The following is a 20370-nucleotide window of genomic DNA, read 5'->3' as shown; positions in this document are numbered from 1 at the left end:
TGCGCCGTGGCAGGGTGGCACCCCAAAAATAAGGGTTGTGGGTGTCAGACAACAGGAGGTCAAGTCGTCCCCTTTACTGGCTGCCTGATCTGGAGTAGGTTGTTTTACTTCAAGGCACCCCTTATTCCTTATTGGTAAAGTGGAGGTAGCCTATCAGTCAATTTACAGAGTTTTTTTTTTTTAAGATTTTATTTGTTTATTTTTAGAGAGTGGGGAGGGGAGGGACAAAGAGAGGGAGAGTAAAGAACATCGGCGCACGAGAGAAACATCCATCAGTTGCCTCTAGCACACCCCCCAACTGGGGGCCAGGCCCACTACCCAGGTGTGTGCCCTGACTGGGAATTGAACCTGGGACCTTTTGGTTCACTGTCTGGCACTCAATCCACTGAGCCCCATCAGCCAGGGCTCAACTTGCAGTTTTGTTTTAAGAATTTGCTAAGTTCTATTTTGTTGATACTCATTTTAAACCTATCATGATTTTGCAATAGTCTGGATAATAGTAATATAAGAAACCAGGTAAGAAAAATCCTGGTAAAGATGAAAAACCATAAGGATTTGGTGGATGCTTAAATACAGGGCATGCGGGCTGAGTCAAAAAGATTGAGAGATTTCAAGTGTGGATGACATGGAATCAAGCAAAGATCAGCAGGAGTTGGGGAGAGCAGCAGGGTTCATAGGCAAGGGCCCAGCAGTGGGGGCAGTGGAAGCAGTTAACCTTGAGGAGAACGAGGGTCCTTCGTGTGCACCTGCTAGTGGTAGTGTGGGATCGAAGACCAGCAGGAGAGCCTTGAAGTCCCCATTTAGAGGTGACACTTGCAGCTGTGGCCGTGAGCGAGCTCATGGCGGTCAGGAGTGGCTGAGGCCCCAGGGCAGCACTGCAGGAGGCTTGAGTGCTGCTGTGTGTCTTTCCGATCCCATCCTCTTGGAAGATGTGCTCCGGTGAGTCTCCTGGTAGCTCTTCTCTAGTGCTGGCGTGGCTGTCAGGGAGTGCAACGTGGAAGCCACGTGGTCTGGTCATTGCCGTTCTTCGGGTGCCTTTCAGGTGGCTTGGCCTTGGCTCTGGTGTTGTGGGCTCTCCCTGTTTGTTGGGTGCCTCTCTTATAAATTGGGGGTGACTTCAGGAAGTGGCCCGGGATTGGAAATAGGATTTCCCAGAAACATTCTAATTCCGTAGTTTAAATCTTAAAACAAGCATGTTAGTGCCTTAGATAGTGGGAGGCATTGGTGTAAAGAGTGCTGTGGATTGCTGGTTAAGTGGCTGATCTTTTATCATAGAATGTACTGAAAGATGTCAAATGGTGAAGGACTTTGGCCCTGTGTTATTACAAGGAGAATCATTGCTCTAAATAAAAAGTGGATTTGCAGTTAGCATTTTAACTAGTCAGGATGATACAGCACTCTTTTTAGTCGTGTAAGGAAGCAATAACCTTTTCTCTCAGCAGAGGCTACTTACCACAAGATTCGCAGCACTAGGCGAGGGGGTTATCCACGGGTCCACGGTTCGCAGCCCCGCCCCGCGTGCCTTAGCTGGCCGGGCGTCGTCCTGTGAAGCAAAAGGTGGCCAGTTCGATTCCCAGTCTTAGGTCACTGTGCCTGTGTTCAGTTTTTGGTGAACCATCTCTCTAAACCTCAATATCTTTATCTGGGAAAAGGGATAATAGTTTACACCATTTGATGATTACTCAATAAATGTTGGCTGTTATTATCAGTAATAGAACCACCTGAAATATTCAAAACTGTTTCAGAGTCACCCGGTATGAACGCGTTGTGGTCGGACTGACTCAGGATGCTGTGGACGTGTAATAATAATCCTAAGGGCCTCGGGTTGCTTGAAGGCGAAGAGATTTAATGATTGTTCATTTTATTGTGTTTATAATTACTCTATTTAGCAGGTCCTCAACACGAGGAAGCTGGCATTTTCTAGTCAAGAGTAGTAATATAAAGCTTTTAGTATAAAGAAAATAAGAGGTATTGAATAGTTACTATCATGAAACAAAATCATAAAAGTTCATTATTCACACTCAGCATTCATTTAACCACTATTTATAGATCCTTCATATAATGTTATACTTAGTCAGGTATGGGCCTGTCCTATTAGGCAGTGAACTTTCCAAGTCTTTAGTCTTGAGACTCAGAGATCCTGTGACAGGGTCTAGCACATACTGGACACTCAGATTTTGTTGGATGAAGAACTTAATTGGCACCGTGTTACACTAGGTACTAGGTATCTCCCACAGAGGAGGTAGATAGCGTCACAAACAGCTCTGGTGCAGAGAACCAGACGGCAAGGCTCCCAGGCTGGGCTGCTCAGCCTGCAGTGGCACCAGGCCCTCCTGGAAGGCCCGCTTTTCTGCAGTGGGCTTTGAAGGATGAGGGGGCATGTGTGAATGGTGGGGGGCGGGGCGGTGGGGGGAGTAGAGTCGGGCAGGGTGACTTTCCAGATGGAGCCAAACTGAGGCAGAAATATTCACAGCTGCTTGGCCGTGGGGCCCAAGAGTTGGGAGTTGAGGGGCTTACTAACCTCTTTGCCTGCTGTTCTGTGAACCTGCTGGACTGAACACATGCAGCTATTCTCAGAAAGGTAGCCATTGTGCAGTTGACATTTCACGACTCCCGAGACATTTCAGGGGTGCGAAAGTGCAGAAGATAACCGAGACCTGTGCTCTCACCCGCCAGTGTCAGAAAGAAAGCGCTGTGGGCGAATGCAGACTCCTGTGGATGCCTCCCTGGTCCAGTGCCTCTCTCTCTTTTCCTAAAGGTACCTGTTACCTGTGAGTGTTTACTCTTCCTCCATAGGTGTGCATCCATAGACAACACACGGTATTCGTTCACATATTTTTGAACTTCATGTAAATGCTATCTTCTCGTTTCCTTTTGTAACTTGCTTGTTTTTTGCTCAACATTTTAAACATGTTACTGCTTCATAAAGCCCAAAGTTATAAATTTATTTGCTGTGTAGAATTCATTACATGAACATATACTATAGCTTTCCTGTTATGAATGTTTTGGCTGTCTTATATTTTTGTTATCTCAAACGGCATGCCAGTGAATAGTCTAATTCAGGCCTCTTGTGCACATATGGGGGAGTTTCTCTAGGCTGGGTATATATTTAGAAATAAATTGCTGGACTGTAAGATAGAATCATTTACTGGGTGAACCAAGGCATTGTTGAAAGGGCATATTACATTTTCTTTGAGAGTATGTAATTTTATCGACTTGTCTATAAAATAATTTTGAGTTATTTTACCTCCTGATCCTCATAATTCCCCTATCCCAACAAAAATAGCAGGAATGCAAAGAAAAAGCCTGGGAAAGAAAAAGGCAGCAAAACCAGTCTCCTTTCCCTGTAGGAGACATTGGTGCAGACTCTGCTATCCATTAGTTAGGTCTGGTGGCAGTCCTGCTGATCTGGCCGCCCCACTCCTGGAGCTCCCAGATCCTCCCCCCAGGGCAGGGCAGCTGTTGCCTGTGTCTGACAGCTGTGCATGCTGTCTGTCCACTTCTGGTTGTCTGAAGCAGGACTCGAACAGCAGGACACGTGCATATTTTCACTTCAACCATAGCGGAGAAACAGGCACGAAACTAGAAATAGAAGTTGAACAAATCATATACAATTAAGTGTGAATTTAACACAGCTGAGTTTCCTGTAACTTCAATGAATTAGATCCGTTTTGTTGCCTCAGTCATTCCTTTAGGGCCAGGAACGCATGTGCTGTAGGAAATTACAGTCTTTAAAAATAGCTTTTCAGAAACTTCAGGGCTATAAGGGAAAAACAATGCTGAATTTACTTTCTTATTTTAACAGTGTTGGGCAAACTTCACTTTCTTCCATAAGCTGCAACTGCTCCAAATAAACTGAGGCTGTCGTGCTTTCTCTCTCTTCTCAGCTTGCTGCCTGGCTTCTAAGGAGTTAAGCCTCAGGTCTGTGAGGTCATGTGTGACTTCACTGGGTCTGGACTTTTGAAGCAGATCTCTTGGAGGGAAGCTGCCTGTTTGTGTGAGAGGCGAGGCTGGGCAGAGGGGGAAGTGCTCCAACTTTTCTCAAGTTCTCATCCCTAAGCCCCCGGAGGGGCGTAGTGGCATTCTGGGAGCATGTCACTGCGGAGTCGGTGTGCGGCCGTGTGCGTGCACAACAGAAGCAGCTGTGGAAGTCCACTGAGCACGTCCTTGCAGAAGACGCAGGTTTGCTGAACAGATGGCCCAGGAGAATGCTCCTTGTGTCGGGGACAAAATCGAGGGCAGACTGGGTAACTGGAATCAGTTTCTTTTCTTTGTTTGGTCCTAGGCAGTGCTGGTTTATGTGTGCTGGTAGTTACAGAAAATGCCTTGGATTCGAAGCTGTTTTCTCTCCAATGAAAACCATCATAAGAAAGTTTTAGAAAGTTAGGAGAGTGGTTGATTGTTCATATAGATTGTTTTCTAAATAAGGGTGACGAAATGAAAAGGGTGTATTTATTGCAGGGTTTCTGCTGTCTGGTCCAGACGAGATTTTCCTTTTTCTAGATGCGTGCTGTTTTTGAGATGGGTAGACGCAGCCTGGTGCTTGCTCCTCGACGGTGGGGAGCTTTCATCTGCCTTTTGTGGACCTTCATTCAGGCATTGGAAGGTCACCAACTTGAGCTTGGCCATTCAGTGGGGTCCATTCTAACTACAGCACAAGGCTGTCATTCTTATTCTGGCATGCCACTGCTCTGAAGGGACTGTGCTGTTGGGGTAGAAACATGATTTGTCTTAGAATTCGGCATTTGGTTTGAAACTTCAAGGGCTAGCCGATCATCTAAAGAAAAATGTCATAGTATTTTTGTTTCTTTTCCCTTGGAGCTGAGGGAACTTCAGATCCACAGTTCATCTCTGGGAAGTTGTCTGTTTTCGTGTTCAGCAGGTACAGGCAAGTGTAGGTCAGCGGTTGGGGCAGTGATGGTAAAGAAGGGAGCACCAGGCCAGTGCATTGACATTATGTCCATTCCTGAGATGCTTGGGGTTAAAGGTGAGCACCCAAGAGCCTGTGAGAACCCCAGTGCCAGACCGTCCAGGGTACTCTGCTGATTATAACAGGTGTGTTTGTGAGTGTAGATTGGTTACCTTGGTATTTCTTGCCTTGATTATGGGTTTTAAGTTCATAATTTTAAGTTCACATTTCCATTCGTCTTACATAGCCCATCAGTGTAAAGTGTTTGCCTCTTCCCAATTGGATATTTTGTTTTGTAGCTTTAATAATAAAGGACAAAGAAAGTGCTTGCCGGGGGGAGGACTGAAGACATGTTTTGTGAGAGGCATAAAGCATAGTGGACTTCCTTCAGGTTGTAGGCTCATGGGTTTAAGTGTTACCTCTGTTTCTTACAGTTTGACCTCTAGTGAGTTACTTAATTACACTTGATTGGCTTCTTCGTGTATAAGTAGAGATGCTAATATGAGACGTGTGGTGTGAGGATTAACTGACATACAGCCCCCATTAATAAGAGCTAGGTACATATTAATAAACCATGGCTGCTGTTTTCTTTAAATTGTTCTTCCTTACATTGAGGCACATAGGAAGGACTTAGATCCTAGAGCAAAGGGGTCACAAACTTGGTGTTGCAGGCATGTCGACACTGGAAATGTGTCAGATTTCTTTATGGCAGGGCTCTAGGGAGCACCTTTACAGTGCCGTGTACCTCATAGGGGTCCCCTCTTCCTAGCCCATCAGTCACTGCTCATATTGCTCATCAGTCATAGCCTTCAGGGCAAGGAGGGCTGAGAAGGGAAAGTGGCTGGATTAGTACAAATCCATCAGCACTTTGTGTAAAAACCTTTAGGCTCCTGTCCCATCCTGTTGTGTCAACTGCGTGTCAGTTTCATGACCTCTGAATATGGAGAACGGCATTACCACACATGTACCTCCTTGGTGGCACGTGACCCATACTAGGAAGAGGAGTGAAACGATGGTCAGGACCTGGCCATCCTTCTGGGTTCCTTCCCCGGGGGGCAGAGTCCCCTGTGCCGTGCAGTGGCAGCCGCTCTTGGAGGGTTTGTCTGTATTTCTAGCTTGGCCTTTTCTGTCTCTGTGTTCCAGGAGTTAGTAGCTGTGCAGCTGTGTGAAGCTGCTTAGCTTCTATTTCCTGTACTATAACTTATGGATAATGTCTTTTTTCCATGGTTATTGAGCAGATAAAATATGTGAAAATGCCCGGCACAGAGTAAGGTACTAACAAACATTTTGCTCCTCCCAAGGTTGCTCCATTTTTTCTGTTACTGTGAAGGGAAATTTTATACAATTTGTAAATGAGTCTCCTTGTTTTGTTTTATAAAGGACTCATGTCTACAGCAGTGTTTCTAAAGCTTTTGTTTTAAAATAATTTGCTCAAGTTATTAGTTTACTTCACCTAGTACCAGTTTCTCATTTGCCTCTGTGACTTTCTAGAGCAGTCTATAATCCTTAAGCTTTTCAGTTTAATTTTAAACTAGTTTTTAAGAACCCTGAAACACCAATCCAAAAGAACCTATGCACCACAATGTTCATAGCAGCACAATTTACAATAGCCAAGAGTTGGAAGCAACCTAGGTGCCCATCAGTAAATGAATGAATCCAAAAACTATGGTACATATACACAATGGAATTCTATGCAGCAGAAAGAAAGAAGAGCTCCTACCCTTTGCAACAGCATGGATGGAACTGGAAAGCATTACTCTACGCTGAGTGAAATAATGCTTGGGTGCCATTGGACCTAATCCCACTTCTCTGTGAAGGCCGTTTGACCCTTCTGCTCTTGAATGCTCGCAGCAGGCCTGCAGCCTGCATTCAGAAGGGCGGAGGGCAGTCTAATTTCTGGGCTCAGAACACCCTTCACTCCCTTTTGTTGATTCAGCTGGTCCCTTATCGAGGCCCTGCCCTTCAGCAGGGGCAGCACTGAGGGCTGAAGCCCTGAGCCTCCCTCTCGGGCCCAGCTCTGCTCCAGACTGTGAGGCCTGGGATCCATGTTTCCTCATCTGAACCACGGAAGGGTTGGACTAAAAGACCTTTTCGTATGGGGGTGTTGATGGTGACTGTCATTCTTTTTCATCTTAATGACCAATGTCCCCTTCTCCTTTTAAACAACTTAGCACAATTATCTGAAAAAAAATAAGGCGAGTGAGTCATTAGGCTGAACATCAAGTTAAGGGCTGCTGTGTTGACTTCTGAGACCTAAATGTAATAAAAACCTTTTAAGGAATGCAGAGTGTTAAGGGTGACTATCAGATTGTCCTGCCTATAAGCTAGTGACTTCAACGTTGCTCTGTTTTATAGTCAGCCATAACTAATCATCTTTGGTCAGGGCTCAGCTTGGCTATGGGAGCTGTAAATACCTGAGAGGAGGATAAAAAGGATGCCGTGGCAGCTGGAGGGGCCATCCTGAGAAGGAGTGGAGAATGAATATTCTAGTTGGAGGCAATAATCCCTGCAGGGCAGGGCTGGGTCTTTTACCAGGCTGTGTGGGAGGTGTTTGCATTGCTGTGGTTTGGTTCTCTGTACTGGCCATCCATTCTGCTTTCTTATGTTCTTTATCTAAATCTTGGTGACAAGAGGAGCACATCTCTTCTGCGTGGACAGTTCCCTCTGGTTTTCCCAGGTTAGACTATGTTTCTGGGTGACAAAATGGCAGGGAAACATTTGTATTTCTTCAGTAGTTGGCTGCTAAAAGTTAAACAAAAACACAGTTAAGAACTGCCTCTGCAGCTTGCAAATCAGAAGGCTCAGGACTGGCCTGAATTATAAGAGTCTCTGGCTGATGGAACTTGTGTGTCTAGTTAGTACCTTGCAGTGAGTACTCAAGAGCTGGGCCAGCTGTTAGAGACCTGCAGAAGATGATGTTTTTTTCATTGAAATACTTTCACCTAAAGAACCAGGACTTATGGCCTCAAAAGGCAATGGTTGGTAAGAGGAACTACCTGCAGGGCAGGTTGTGTGATTGAATAGCCCAAGTGTCTGGCCATGTGTTGTAGGAGTTCTCTCTGTTGCAGACCCTTACAGTAGCAATGTAAATGGAGATTCTATTGATCAAGATTTTGAAAGCAGAGAAGTCAGGATTCGTGCTGCCTGTCACTACCAGAACCAATAAGTCGAGACAAGGATTGAGTGTTTATGGGCATTTTATTTAGATGCCAGTGATCTGAGAAGATGGTAGGTTATATGTCCTACAATCCGTGTTAACATCTCATCTCAAGTCAGTCTTTGTTTAAGGGCAAGAGAAGGGTAGGTAAGGGATTTGAAAAAAAGGTTCATAAGAGTTGTAGTCTCACAGCAATTTTCCCACTGTTTCTTTATCCGCCTCACTCACGTCCCTCCCTGGAATACAGTAGCTGAGATACTATCTCTCCAGCTTGCAGACCCCCCTGGGGCACAAAAGTTGAATTGTTTGTTGACCTCCTGGAGTACACTGGTCCTGCATTCTAGTTCCTGGAAAAACAGCTTCCTACATACATTAATCAGTTGGGCAAGACTATCAACTATAACTACAGCTGAAATCTTTAACTCTTGAGTTCCCCAATCATTCCCCACTGTTAGTTTTTAATTATCTCATTCCTATGAGATTAGTTTCATATGGAAATAATCATTTTGTTGAATAAACAGTCCTTACACATATTAGAAACCATCCTGCAGACAATCTGATGTGACTAAAGACATAAGATTTGTTAGTGATGGTGTTGCAATTCATCCCCACGTCTGCTGAAGGCAATAAAACAGTTTTCAATTCAGTTGACAGAAGTTGTGCACTCTCTAGCTGGCGCTACATTAGTGATTTTTTAAAACATTTCCCTGTCCTTTAGAGTTACCATGGGACCCCAGTTACAAGTATCGGATGTCCCAAGGTCCAGTGCACTTTTCTTGTAGTTGGCTTTCTGAGGGTCCTGTCCTCCCAAGTCTGGAGAAGCACCTTATCTCCAGGCTCACAGGAACATAGTGAACCTGTTGGGAGAGATCTCTAATGCAAGCAAGATCATTAATCACAGCTAAAGTCTGACTTAGATATAGTGCACAGTTGTTTACCTTCACTTCTCAATCTACATACATGACTCCCATCCCAGTAATAGCCTGAAATGGTCGCCTGTACACAATTTCGTAGGGACACAACTGAATTCTGTTTCAAAGAGCCACCCTTATCTCGAGCAAGGCAATAGTTAAAACTTAGTCCCAATGGAGATGAGTTTCTTGACACAGTTTGACTACCTTTTTCTTCAACGTGTGATTCATCTTCTCCACCTTCCCAGAAACCTGAGGTCTCCATGCTATATGGAGTACCCACTTGAGTCCTAAACATTTACTAACCTTCTGTGTAATTTCTGACACAAAAGCAGGTCCATTATCACTCTGGATGCTGCTGGGTAGGCCAAAGCGAGGGACTATTTCCTTCAGTAGTGCTTTAATGACCTCTGAGGATTTCTCAGTTGTAGTAGAAGAGGCCTCTACCCACCCTGAAAGGTGTCAAAAAGACTAACAAACATGTCCATCCTCAGACCCCTGGTGTCCTCAGATCCTCCGCATCCTCGGTCCGTTTGCCACTCTTCAAACAGGCACAGTCCTTGGTATTGTTTCCCTTCTTTGTTCTGCTGGGGATCTGTCTTAGGATTGTTCTCCTATCACACATGACTTTAGAAATTTCAGGACCTCTGAACCAAGGTTTAATGTAGGCGGTTCAAAACCCCAGCTCTTATTAGCTTTCCCTAACTTTGCAGTCAAATATTCAGGGTCAAATTGTGACAAGTCTAGAACAGGTACCAAAGCCGTTATAAATATGCCTTTAGCAGCCTCTTCACTGATTGATTGGCCAGATTTTTTTCCTTCAGCTACTTCATTGTCCTCTTTCTGATGCTCCAGGCAGTACATAACTGCCATCCATCCATAAAGGTACCTGAACAGTCTCGAATAATTTAAAACTTATGTTGCATGCTTAATTTCCTTTTTATTGGAGGCTAATAGTCCTCTTCCCTTCCAGATACACATTTAGTCTCTTTTAAATCAATTGAATAAACTTTATCAATTATTTCAGTACAGTCATGCATTAGCACGGCCATGTCAGGTTCCAGGAGAAAGGAAGTAAGATATGACTTACAGGTTTGAATTGCTTGGTACCTGCTCATCCTTCCATCAGTGAGCCACAACTTTCCTTTTTTCTCTAGCAGGCTCAACACTTGGTGGAGTGCATAAATAGTGATAGGCTGTCCCAAGGAAAACTTTTCAGCTTCCTATAAAAGCTTGCACGTGGCTGCCACAGCTCTCAAGCAGGCTGGCCACCCCAGACACAGTGATCTAGTTTCTTTGACAAGTCCTTTTGCCAGGTTCAAGTAGGAATTCAAGAAACCTTACTGCTTGTTGACAAATATGGGCCTTCTGTGCTGATACTTTATAGCCACAAGGTGCCAAATGGTTCAAGGTAAATATATCAGTCCTGGCTCAAGGTCTCCCCCCAAATTCTGGCTAAGTTCTTGAGCCCTTGTGGTAAGACTGTCCAGCAGCACTAAGTCTGTCTTGACCCTCATTCTGGGTTCTGCCATTCAAAAGTGGTTGAGACTCTTGGTTAACCAGAATGCAAAAGGAAGCATCTGTTAAGTTGAATACTGAATACCAGAGACTGTCCCTGGGTATACTGTTCTGCACGGTATCATTTATGGCCCTTAAACCTTGTGTTGTATGGGGAGCATCAGGACCAAATGAGTCCATATTCCTGAAACTTCTGAATTATTGGGCATATTCCTACTGGGAGTCCCTGCCCCTGGTCTGAGGTCAGCTTTAACAAGGGAGGCTCATCTAGCCCTCCCTGGCCCTCCAGCAGCCCAGGCAGTGGAGTTTACCTGATCCTCAGTTTTGTCGGGCGAGGGTCGCTTGTCTTATTCCCATGGTTTCATAAGGAACTGCTGGGCATGTTCTGGAGGGACCTGTAGGCGGAGCTGTTCTGGAGAGAAAAGTGATTTGAGCACGCAGTCTTGACAACCAATTCTTTCCCAAAAGAGGAAAATCATATTTCCCACATTCTAATGGTTTCATGAAAAACTGACTTTGCCCTGGCTGGTGTAGCTCAGTGGATTGAGCATGGTCCTGTGAAGCAAAGGGTCGCCAGTTTGATTCCCAGTCAGGGCACATGCCTGGGTTGCAGGCCAGGTCCCCAGTAGGGGACACATAAGAGACAACCACACATTGATGTTTCTCTCCCTCTCTTTCTCCTTCCCTTCTCCTCTCTCTAAAAATAAAAAATATATTTTAAAAAAAGAAAAACTGACTTTCAGGGCTTCCAGAAATTTCAGCTGCAGTTCAGTTAGAGGTCTATTGACCACAGAATATGTCACTCTGGTATCAATCAAAAAGGTTTAAAGTTTGTCCCCCCACTGCTAGTTTTACCCGAGGTTCCTGGGGTGACTTCATGGGTTGTCATTCATCATCAGAGATGTTTCTTTCTTCAGCACAACTTGTGGGTTCACAGACTCTGGCATCTCCTTCCCTTGTTCAGGGCATTTGTTTTTACGGTGCCCTTTCCCCTGCAGTATGATTGCCCTGTCCCGGTAGGGGCTTTGTCTCCACTGCATTTGGTTCCTTGAGGGGGTTGTGATGGAGAGACCAGTTCAGGCTCACCTCCTTCATCTCCCTCAACCCAGTAAGAGGAGGGTCCCCTAGGGGTAGAGGGTCTGTGGGAGCCCTGACTGTGCTCACAGCAGCCATCCTGATCTTCCTGGTCTCTCTCTTCTGAGCTTCTACCATTTGTCACCAGTCAGGGCTCCCACAGAGCTGTTTCTCAGCTCTGCACCTTTATTAAGTAAATTCATAAAAGTCTATACATAAGGTATTTTGCCCTGTTTCCCTGATCTTTGACAAAACAATTCTAATTGCAGTTAGTATAATAGTTTAAATACTCATCCAGCTTTCAGTGTTCTCCTGAGTCCAGATTATACATCAGCCAAGCAGTATTGCAATAAAAACAATTTTCTTAGTTTCATAAGCATAGGTTGACCAATCAGCCCCACAGAGCTGTTTCTCAGAATGGAGGCCACCCTGCCCATTCTACCAGACAGAGCTCTGTAACGTCACACAAACCAGAAAGCACCTTAATTCCTGGCGATCATTCTAAGCCATAACCCGAGACTGTAGTCCTGAACCAGAAAGCACAGCAATTTAATCAAAAGTAAAGGTGATAGGGAGTGCCGAGAACTGAAGAAGGTGAGTCCAAAGTGAAATCACTTGGCAGCTGCTAGGGAGTCTCCAGATCCGTACCCCACAGCACCCAGTCCTGGCAGCCAACAGGACTCTCTGCCGTATATCCAAAGTTACTGGAGAGTCCCAAAGGTATCACACCAGAGTCACCAGAAAAATTAAACCCCAAAAGTCATCATTCATGCTGCCTATCACTCCCCAAACCAATAAGCAGAGACAAGGATTGAATCTTTCTGGGCCCTTTATTCAGATGCCAGCAATTTAAGAAGACAGTGGACTGTGTGCCCTAAAGTCCGAGTGGACATCTTATCTCAAGCTGACCTTTTTATAAGGAGAAGAAAAGGGTAGGTAAGGGGTTTGAGAAAAAGGTTAATCAGATAAGAGTTGTGGTTCGGTGGCTCTTTTCCTGATATTTCTGTTACTTTTTTTAAATTAAGATTTTATTTATTTATTTTTAGGGAGGGGGAAGGGAGGGAGAAAGAGAGGGAAAGAAACATCAATGTGTGAGAGAAACATTGATCTGTTGCCTCTTGCACACGCACCCCTACCTGGGACTAGCTCTCAACCCAGGCATGTGCCCTACTGGGAATCGAACCAGTGACCTTTCACTTTGCAGGATGACAGTCAACAAACTGAGCCACGCCAGTCAGGGCCCTAGTATTTCTTTGCCTGTTCATCACCAATTCTTTATCTGTGTCACCACATTTCCCCCAGGAACACAGTGGCTTAGATGCCATCTTTCTTGCCTGCAGACCCTCCTGGGGCACAAAGGTCGAATGGCCTGTTGACCTCCTAGAGTTACATAGGTCATGCATTCCAGTTCCTGGAGTAACAGCTTTCCACATGCATTAATCACTTAAGCATATCAACTATAACTGCAGCTAAAATCTTTAACTCTTGAGTTGCCCTATAAATTTTATACTTGCTAGTGCCAGAGAGTCAGGTCTCAGATATTTATTTTGCACAAACTTTGAAACAAGTACACCAGTATCTGTTAAAATGCCAGGTGTATAAGTGTTGCTTCTGAATTGGACTTGGGGATATGGCTGGCAGGTTTAGAAGGTAATTAAGAGTAAACCCGAGGAGTAGATTAATTGCATCTTTTTGGCATCTTGACTTTGGGAAGCTGCTATGTCCCATCCTTGGCTATGACTTTGGATGCACAATGGAAATCACATAGCTTAGCATTTTTAAATATATTTTATTAATTATGCCATTACAGTTGTCCCATTTTCCCCTTTCATTCCTCTCTACCCTAAAGACTTTCTCCCACCCACATCCCCCCCTTTAATTCATGTCCATGTGTCGTAAGTTCTTTAGCTTCTATATTTCCCATACTATGCTTTCCCTCCCCCTGTCTATTTTCTCCCTACCGTCTATGCTACTTATTCCCTGTACTTCCCCCCCCTCCTCCTCCCACTCCCCTGTTGCTAACCCTCTATGTGATCTCCATTTCTGTGATTCTGTTCCTGTTCTAGTTGTTTGCTTGGTTTGCTTTTGTTTTAGGTGTGGTTGTTAACTGAGTTGCTGTCTTTTAACTGTTCATATTGTTCATATTTTTTATCTTCTTTTTCTTAGATAAGTTCCTTTAACATTTCATGTAATAAGGGCTTGGTGATGATGAACTCCTTTAACTTGTCCTTATCTGAGAAGCTCTTTATCTGCCCTTCCATTCTAAATGAAAGCTTTGCTGGATAGAGCAATCTTGGATGTAGGTCCTTGCCTTTCAGGACTTGGTATACTTCCTTCCAGCCCCTTCTTGCCTGCAAAGTCTCTTTTGAGAAATCAGCTGACAGTCTGATGGGAACTCCTTTGTAGGTGACTGTCCCCTTATCTCTTGCTGCTTCTACAATTCTCTCCTTCATTTTAATCTTGGCTGATGTAATTATGATGTGCGTTGGTGTGTTTCTCCTTGGGTCCAACTTCTTTGGGACTCTCTGAGCTTCCTGGACTTTCTGGAAGTCTTATTTCCTTTGCCAGATTGGTGAAGTTCTTCTTCATTATTTGTTCAAATAACTTTTCCACTTGTTGCTCTTCCTCTTCCCCTTCTGGTACCCCTATAATTTAGATATTGGAACATTTAAAGATGTCCTGGAGGTTCCTAAGCCTCTCCTCATTTTTTTGAGTTCTTGTTTCTTTGTTCTTTTCTGTTTGGTTGTTTCTTTCTTCCTTCTGGTCCACTCCATTGATTTCAGTCCCAGTTTTCTTTCCATCAATGTTAGTTCCCTATGCATTTTCCTTCATTTCACTTAGTGTGGCCTTCATTTTTTCATTTAATTTGCAACCAAAATCAACCAATTCTGTGAGCATCCTGATCGCCAGTGTTTTGGACTGTGCATCTGATAGATTGGCTATTTCTTGGTCACTTAAAGTGTTAGCTGTGGGGCTTTGATTTGTTCTTGCATTTGAGACATTCTTTTGGCGGGGGGAGGGGGGTCTAGTCGCAACTGTTACATAGTGAGGGGTGGAGCCTTAGATGTCCACTAGGGCAGGGCAACCCAGTTGGTGGGTTGTGACGCTATGTGTGGGGATGGGGTCAGAGAGGGAACAATGGAGCTTGCTGCACTCTCTCTCGGATTTCAGTTCCCTCTGCTGCTCCCCACAAGCAAATTGGGCCCTTCTGGTGCTGGTTCCTGGGTGTGTGGGCTTGTGTACATTCTAGGACCCTGTGGGTCTCTCCAGCAAACTCTCCTATGAGGCTGGGAGTCTCTCCCAGCACCCCCCCCCCACACATGTGTTCTCAATTGGTGCTTTTAGGCTTTATTTCCTGGCACTGGGGCCCTGAGTTGCGGGGTCTGTCTCACTGCCCGTTTTTGCCTGGTTTATCTGCTCATGATTGTGTGACTGTGGTCAGCCAGCTGCCTTTTGCACCTCATTGGGCCTGCTCATTTCCTTTCTGGGTCCGAGTTCGGCGTCTGCTAACTGCCGCCTGTGCGCCCCAGGTCTGCCAACCACCACTTTTTCCTGCCGAGACCCCTCTCTGCCAGCTGCTGACTCTGCCCCTCTTACAGGTCTGTATATATGGTTGTGGGACTTCTGTACAGTTCAGTTTTCTGTCTGTTGGTTGTTTTTTTGTTTGTAAATTCTTATTGTCCTTAACTTTGGTTGTGCAAGGAGGCATAGTGTGTCTACCTACGCCTCCATCTTGGGGGGAAGATAGCTGAGCATTTTCTACAGCTTAAAAATTGGGGAACCAAGACGTAGCTGCCTGAAACACAGCCAGAGAAGGTCAATCGCAACATTTTACTGTAACAATAAACTGCCTAGTCCATAGGTCTCACCTTCTGTGTGAGATCCTGGTGAATTTGCTAGTCATTCCGGGGCTCCCCAGTTGATAAGTAATATGAATTTCACAACCCAGTCCTTTGAAAGTAATTTTTTAAGAGAAATTTTTTAACAAAATATTTTACTGGGAAATTGAGGTAATCAAAACAGGCATCCACCACCACACGCACACACACACACACGCACACACGTCTATTTCCAGAAACACTGCGAGATGAGAACTCACAGCACTAACATTTGAGCCAGTCAGTAAAGCATTTGAAATGTCAACACTGCTCTGTGCTGCGTCTCAGTTCCATGCCGGCTTCACTTGGCTGCCTCAGAGTGGGAGCTGGCCACCTCCTGGGTCAGCAGTATCTCTGTCTGTGGCACCCAGGTTCTCTTGGGAGGCCTCAGGGCTGTGTGGCCCTGAGGCCAGCTTTGGCAAGAGGCTGAGAGAGTCATTTGCTGAAGCTAGACTGTGGGCCAAGGGTGCAGTTGCCCCACCCTGTATGTATTAAGTATCAAAATCCACCCTTGGTTGGCTAGTATAGAAGTAATATTTATCTTGTGTTGCACTCAGTTTTATGAAAACATATCTGAAGACAGCAGTCTGCTGTAACTGTACACCAACTTGGTTAAAAATTGCATTAGGTAGACCTTCTTGAAGAACTTTTAGAGAAAGTGTCACCATGAAGGAAAAAACAAGATTTAGGGATTTTTTTCCCCCTTAAAATAAGCCGTTCTCTCTGGCCTCTAATAGCATCTTTTCACTCGCTTAACCGATGGCATGTTTTCTCCGTCCTGCTCTCCTTGCCCTGCCTTTTCTGTCCCGTCTTCAGTGATTCAGGTTGTCAGGAATCTTTTCCTTCCCCCCGAATATCCAGCCGTGCTCGTGTCCCTCCTTTGTTTACCCAGTCCACATCCTACCTTACGGAGCCTCCACGGCTGCTGATGGACTGGGACTTTCAGTGGTCACGTTGTAGCCATTGCACATCTAAGGCCAGTGTGACTCTGGTGAGCCAGACGTTGCCTCCAGAGCCTTCTGTGGAAGGCGGGTGTCTGCAGCAGTGCAGGGTCTGCTGGCAATGGGGCAGTCTGCTGTGGGAGGAGCCCTGTGCTGGGAGCAGGGAGTCGTGGGTGCTGCTCCAGTTCTGTCTCTGTCTAAATTGTTAACCTCTCTCTGCAGCCTTCATTTACTCATCTAGCAAAGGAGATGAGATTAAATAATCCACAACCTATATTTCCCACTCTAAAGCTCCATTACTTGACTCTGAAATCATACCAATTCTGGCTCCTTTGATTAGATCTTCGTGACCATTTAGGAGCTTCTGAATAAGAACAGCTGGAAAAGCAATGAGGAAACTGGAATTTGAGCAGGTGGAATAACACCAGCATTTAGCAGCAGTGCTTGTAGCTCGACCAATAATAAGATGGGGAGCAGGTGGCGGGGGAGCACTTTCGGTTCTTGGGCCGTCTTTCTGGGGCTGCTTACACAGCTTCACTCTTTGTATTTTCTGATGGAAGCAGCCTCCAGTGGTTACCTGTCCTCAGTCTGAGTTGACTGATAAGAAATACATTTTGAAACCCCAAATGTACCTCTTCCAGGCCGGTGAGCCCAGAGGCAGCAGGAGATTGCAATTCTCCTTCTCTTGGCCGAGTTCAGTGACTGATGGCTGCGTCTTCCCTGCCTTTTCATAGTGTCTGTTTCTCACTTCAAAGCAAGAGTGGGAGCCACAGCCACTGAAGTGAAACCAGGAAGTACAAGCCCACGTGATTCCTTCTTGATTCTTAGCGTCCAACGTACCGGTATCGTAGGCCCGTCGTGCAGAAGAAAACTACGCCCCCGCTGGAGCTGAGGAAGCGTGGAATTGGCAGTCTGGGGTCCATCACACTAACTCCGTGGTACTGGGCGTGCCGCTTACCCATTTCTGAGCTGATCTCATCTGTGAAATGAGGCAGTTGGGCTGGGCAATATTTAAGGTTTTTTCCAGGGCCAGGGTGCCAGGAACCCGTGGTTTACCTCTTCATTTGCAGGACCGTGAGAGAGGAGTGTCAGTGAGTGAGGAGGAGGGAACCAGAGCAGCTGGGTTCTGCTGATGCCTGGGCTAGACCCTGTAATGTCCTTGAAGGCAGAGGCTGTTTTTAAATTTTTGTGCAATACCGAGTCCAGCTTACCACAGAACATCTTAAAATGTATTGTTCCTTGTGGGCAGTGTGCTGATTTTGGCATTTGTTGATCAAGGCGTCAGCAGTCCGAGGCACTCTGTTAGTAGCGCCACCTCCCAGAAACTTTAGTGGCAGAGTCTCTCCCACAGCAGGGGCAGGACTTCGGAACTAGCTGCGCCTTCACAAGGAAAACGTCTCCCTCCAGGGGGGAGGAGAAACTTTTCTGTCCATTTCCCTCTTTCTGTTTCTTTGTTTTTTTTTCTTCAGCGTGTCTTCAAGGATGTTTTGTTGTTCCCCAGCCTGTGTGAAATGTCTCTTGGCATCTGGGTTGAAGGACCCGATGATGCTTTTGATCCTAGAGGTGAGGATTAGTAGGAACCATCAGCGATTTTCCGGGGAATTACTCATCTTTGCATTCTTGATAATAGTGCCAATCACAACATTTTTATCCCGACCAATAAGGCAGAACACATGCATTGATGGCTTATTGAGAATAAGCCTCATGTCCCTTTCTGGTCCTCATGGGATCTGAAAAGCCCCTGTTTCTATTCTTACCTCTTTTGGTGCCACAGGATGACTTCAGAGTGGGCAGATGGTCTTGAGTTCAAGATACACCCCATCTCAGTGAAGGGTACCACCCCGCTCAGGCTGGAGAAGGCTTGTGTTTAGGCTTGTCCCACTTACTTACACGCAGGGTTCAATGCAGTGCTGATGGTTACAGTTGCATTCGAGTTTTTCTCTTCAGCTATATGATGCAGTTACAAGATGTGGGAAATGTCACCTGTGGGCAGCAGAAAGGAGGAGGAGAGAGAGATGGAGGGTTCAGGTGGCCCCACCTGTACTACTGGGTGTTGCTCTGGGAGATCCAGAACATTCTCAGTTAGCACAGGAGGCAAGGTAGTAAAAAGCTGGAAAAATTCCTCAACAAATAGAATGGGGAAACCAAGATGGATAGCTGAGCAAACTGGCCGAGTGATGCACAGCCAGATACAGAAGGTCACCTCCCTGGAGAGAACATTTAGGCCTCAGTTGTATTTCAGCTCCAGGCCTGGAAAAGCAGCAAAACCATGTGGGTAATGCCAGAACCAGCTGCAATGACTAAAGACCCCCTGCCCTGTCACTGACCAATCGGTGGAGACCACCACCCTAAAAGTTTTTCGGAGCACATCTGAAAAACTGATGAATATTATTCTGAGCCCTCCCCCATGGCCTCCCCTAAGATTCCCACCTGCAAGAGAGGTACGAGCCCCCGGGGAGCATGCCACGCCCTTCCCTCCCCCTCTTCTTCCAGTCGGACACGCGTCTCCCAACTGGAAGGGACCCCAGGAGACTTGCGACTAGGGGAGCAGTGGACAGCAGCAGCTCATCCTAAGCTGACCACCTGAGTCTGTCTCCCTGGCCCCCCTTTTCTCTGACTGCCCAGTGCAGCCCCACCTGGGCTCTGCTGTTGCTTCTTCTGTGCTAAGCCCTTCCTTGTTCTGCTGTCCCAGCTTTAATAAACATACCCTCAGAGTCACCCAGTCTCATGTTGTGAAATCTTTGCTGCACCAAGCAAGAACCCACACCCTCTGGGCTGGCCCTTGGCAGACCTGCTCTGGGCCAAGTCCTCTGTCCAGTAACAGAAGTACCTGTCTCCTAACACCCTGTCCTGCATCCCTGGGAGTGACACCTGAAGAGGGAGTTGCCATCCTGTTTCTGTCACTAACTCTGGGACCACAAACAAGGCCAAGTCCATGGTGGCGCAGCTGCCAAAGGCCCAGGAGATAGTTCCTCCAGGAGATCACAAGCTTTCTCCATCTCACTGCCGAGGTGACAGTCTCTCTGTCCCCGTCCTCTTCAATGTAGTATCTGTGTAGATGTGCCAAGCTTCAATGAGTAATACAATCTCACATCAGAGTGGAATAGGGAAATATGTTCATTTGAGGCAATATTCTACATTACTAAATGTCATATTTTTATCTCATGACTTTTTTCCCTTTAGAACAAATGTACCCTCGAGTTAAAACTTTATTCTGTGTAAATAACAAGGTTGGAGAAAGCCCAGGCCAGCTGTGAACTCACTCGTATGATATGCTGTGAGCAGTGCATGGCTGTACATTCCTAGATTTGAGTTGCCCCACCGACTGGGAATGAACGGCTCATTGTAACCAGTTCTGTGTGGAGCAGTTGTTTCTGATCTCAGCCCCGTAACGACGTCATTTTCTTTATACCCGAAGTGAACGCCCTGCAGACTGGATGACACCGGAATTTGCTCTGTTTTCTCCTGATTGAAGTCTTCTGTGGCAAAAGAGCTCTGCTAGTGAACAGTATCCTTATAAGTTATTGTTTTGTGCTTACAACTTTTCTGATCATCTTATTTTTCCATGAAAAGATTGTTTATTCTATGTAAGGTAGAATAGGGGTTATGCCTGAAATTACAAACATCCCATCTGTTCTGTTTTGATTTTGTGGCTTCAGAGTTGTCTTTTCACTGGAACAGATTCGAGCTCAGTGTGGTTTGGGTTCAAGGGTACAGAATAGTAAGAGCTATAAATACGGTGGAAAGGAGAATCATTATTATACTTAGCCAATATAAGGGTATACTTAAGTTGTTTACTTGTAAGGCCTTGAGTTAGAGGAAATATATTAGATCCCTCAGGAGTCATTAATACAATTTTCGAGTTTCTGGTGAAAGATATATGTCTCTACCTCAACATATGTATATGTGCATGAAAAAGAATAGAGGAGAGATTGACTTTGTAGAAAATTCCACCCTCTTTAAAACTCTGAGGGGACTGAAA

General features: G+C 45.5%; 1 protein-coding gene across 10 annotated transcripts in view; it reads left to right on the top strand.

Moving 5' to 3' along the window:
- Window positions 1–20370, top strand: part of PSD3 (pleckstrin and Sec7 domain containing 3) — a 554618-nt gene that overhangs the window by 266557 nt on the left and 267691 nt on the right. The window contains exon 1 of one of the 10 annotated variants that reach the window (XM_053659810.1): window positions 2439–4247. The exons of the other annotated variants lie outside the window; for them this stretch is intronic. The gene's annotated coding sequence lies outside the window, so the exon portion shown is untranslated. Of the gene's footprint in view, window positions 1–2438; window positions 4248–20370 lie in introns of those variants that run through there. 10 annotated transcript variants of the gene reach the window in all.

This window comes from Artibeus jamaicensis, unplaced genomic scaffold, assembly GCF_021234435.1.
Source record: "Artibeus jamaicensis isolate MK-2021 breed Jamaican fruit bat unplaced genomic scaffold, CSHL_Jam_final scaffold_833, whole genome shotgun sequence".
In the NCBI taxonomy this organism is placed as follows: domain Eukaryota; kingdom Metazoa; phylum Chordata; class Mammalia; order Chiroptera; family Phyllostomidae; genus Artibeus; species Artibeus jamaicensis.
Note: the sequence above shows the minus strand (reverse complement) of the source record. Positions and strands in the feature narration are given on the sequence as shown.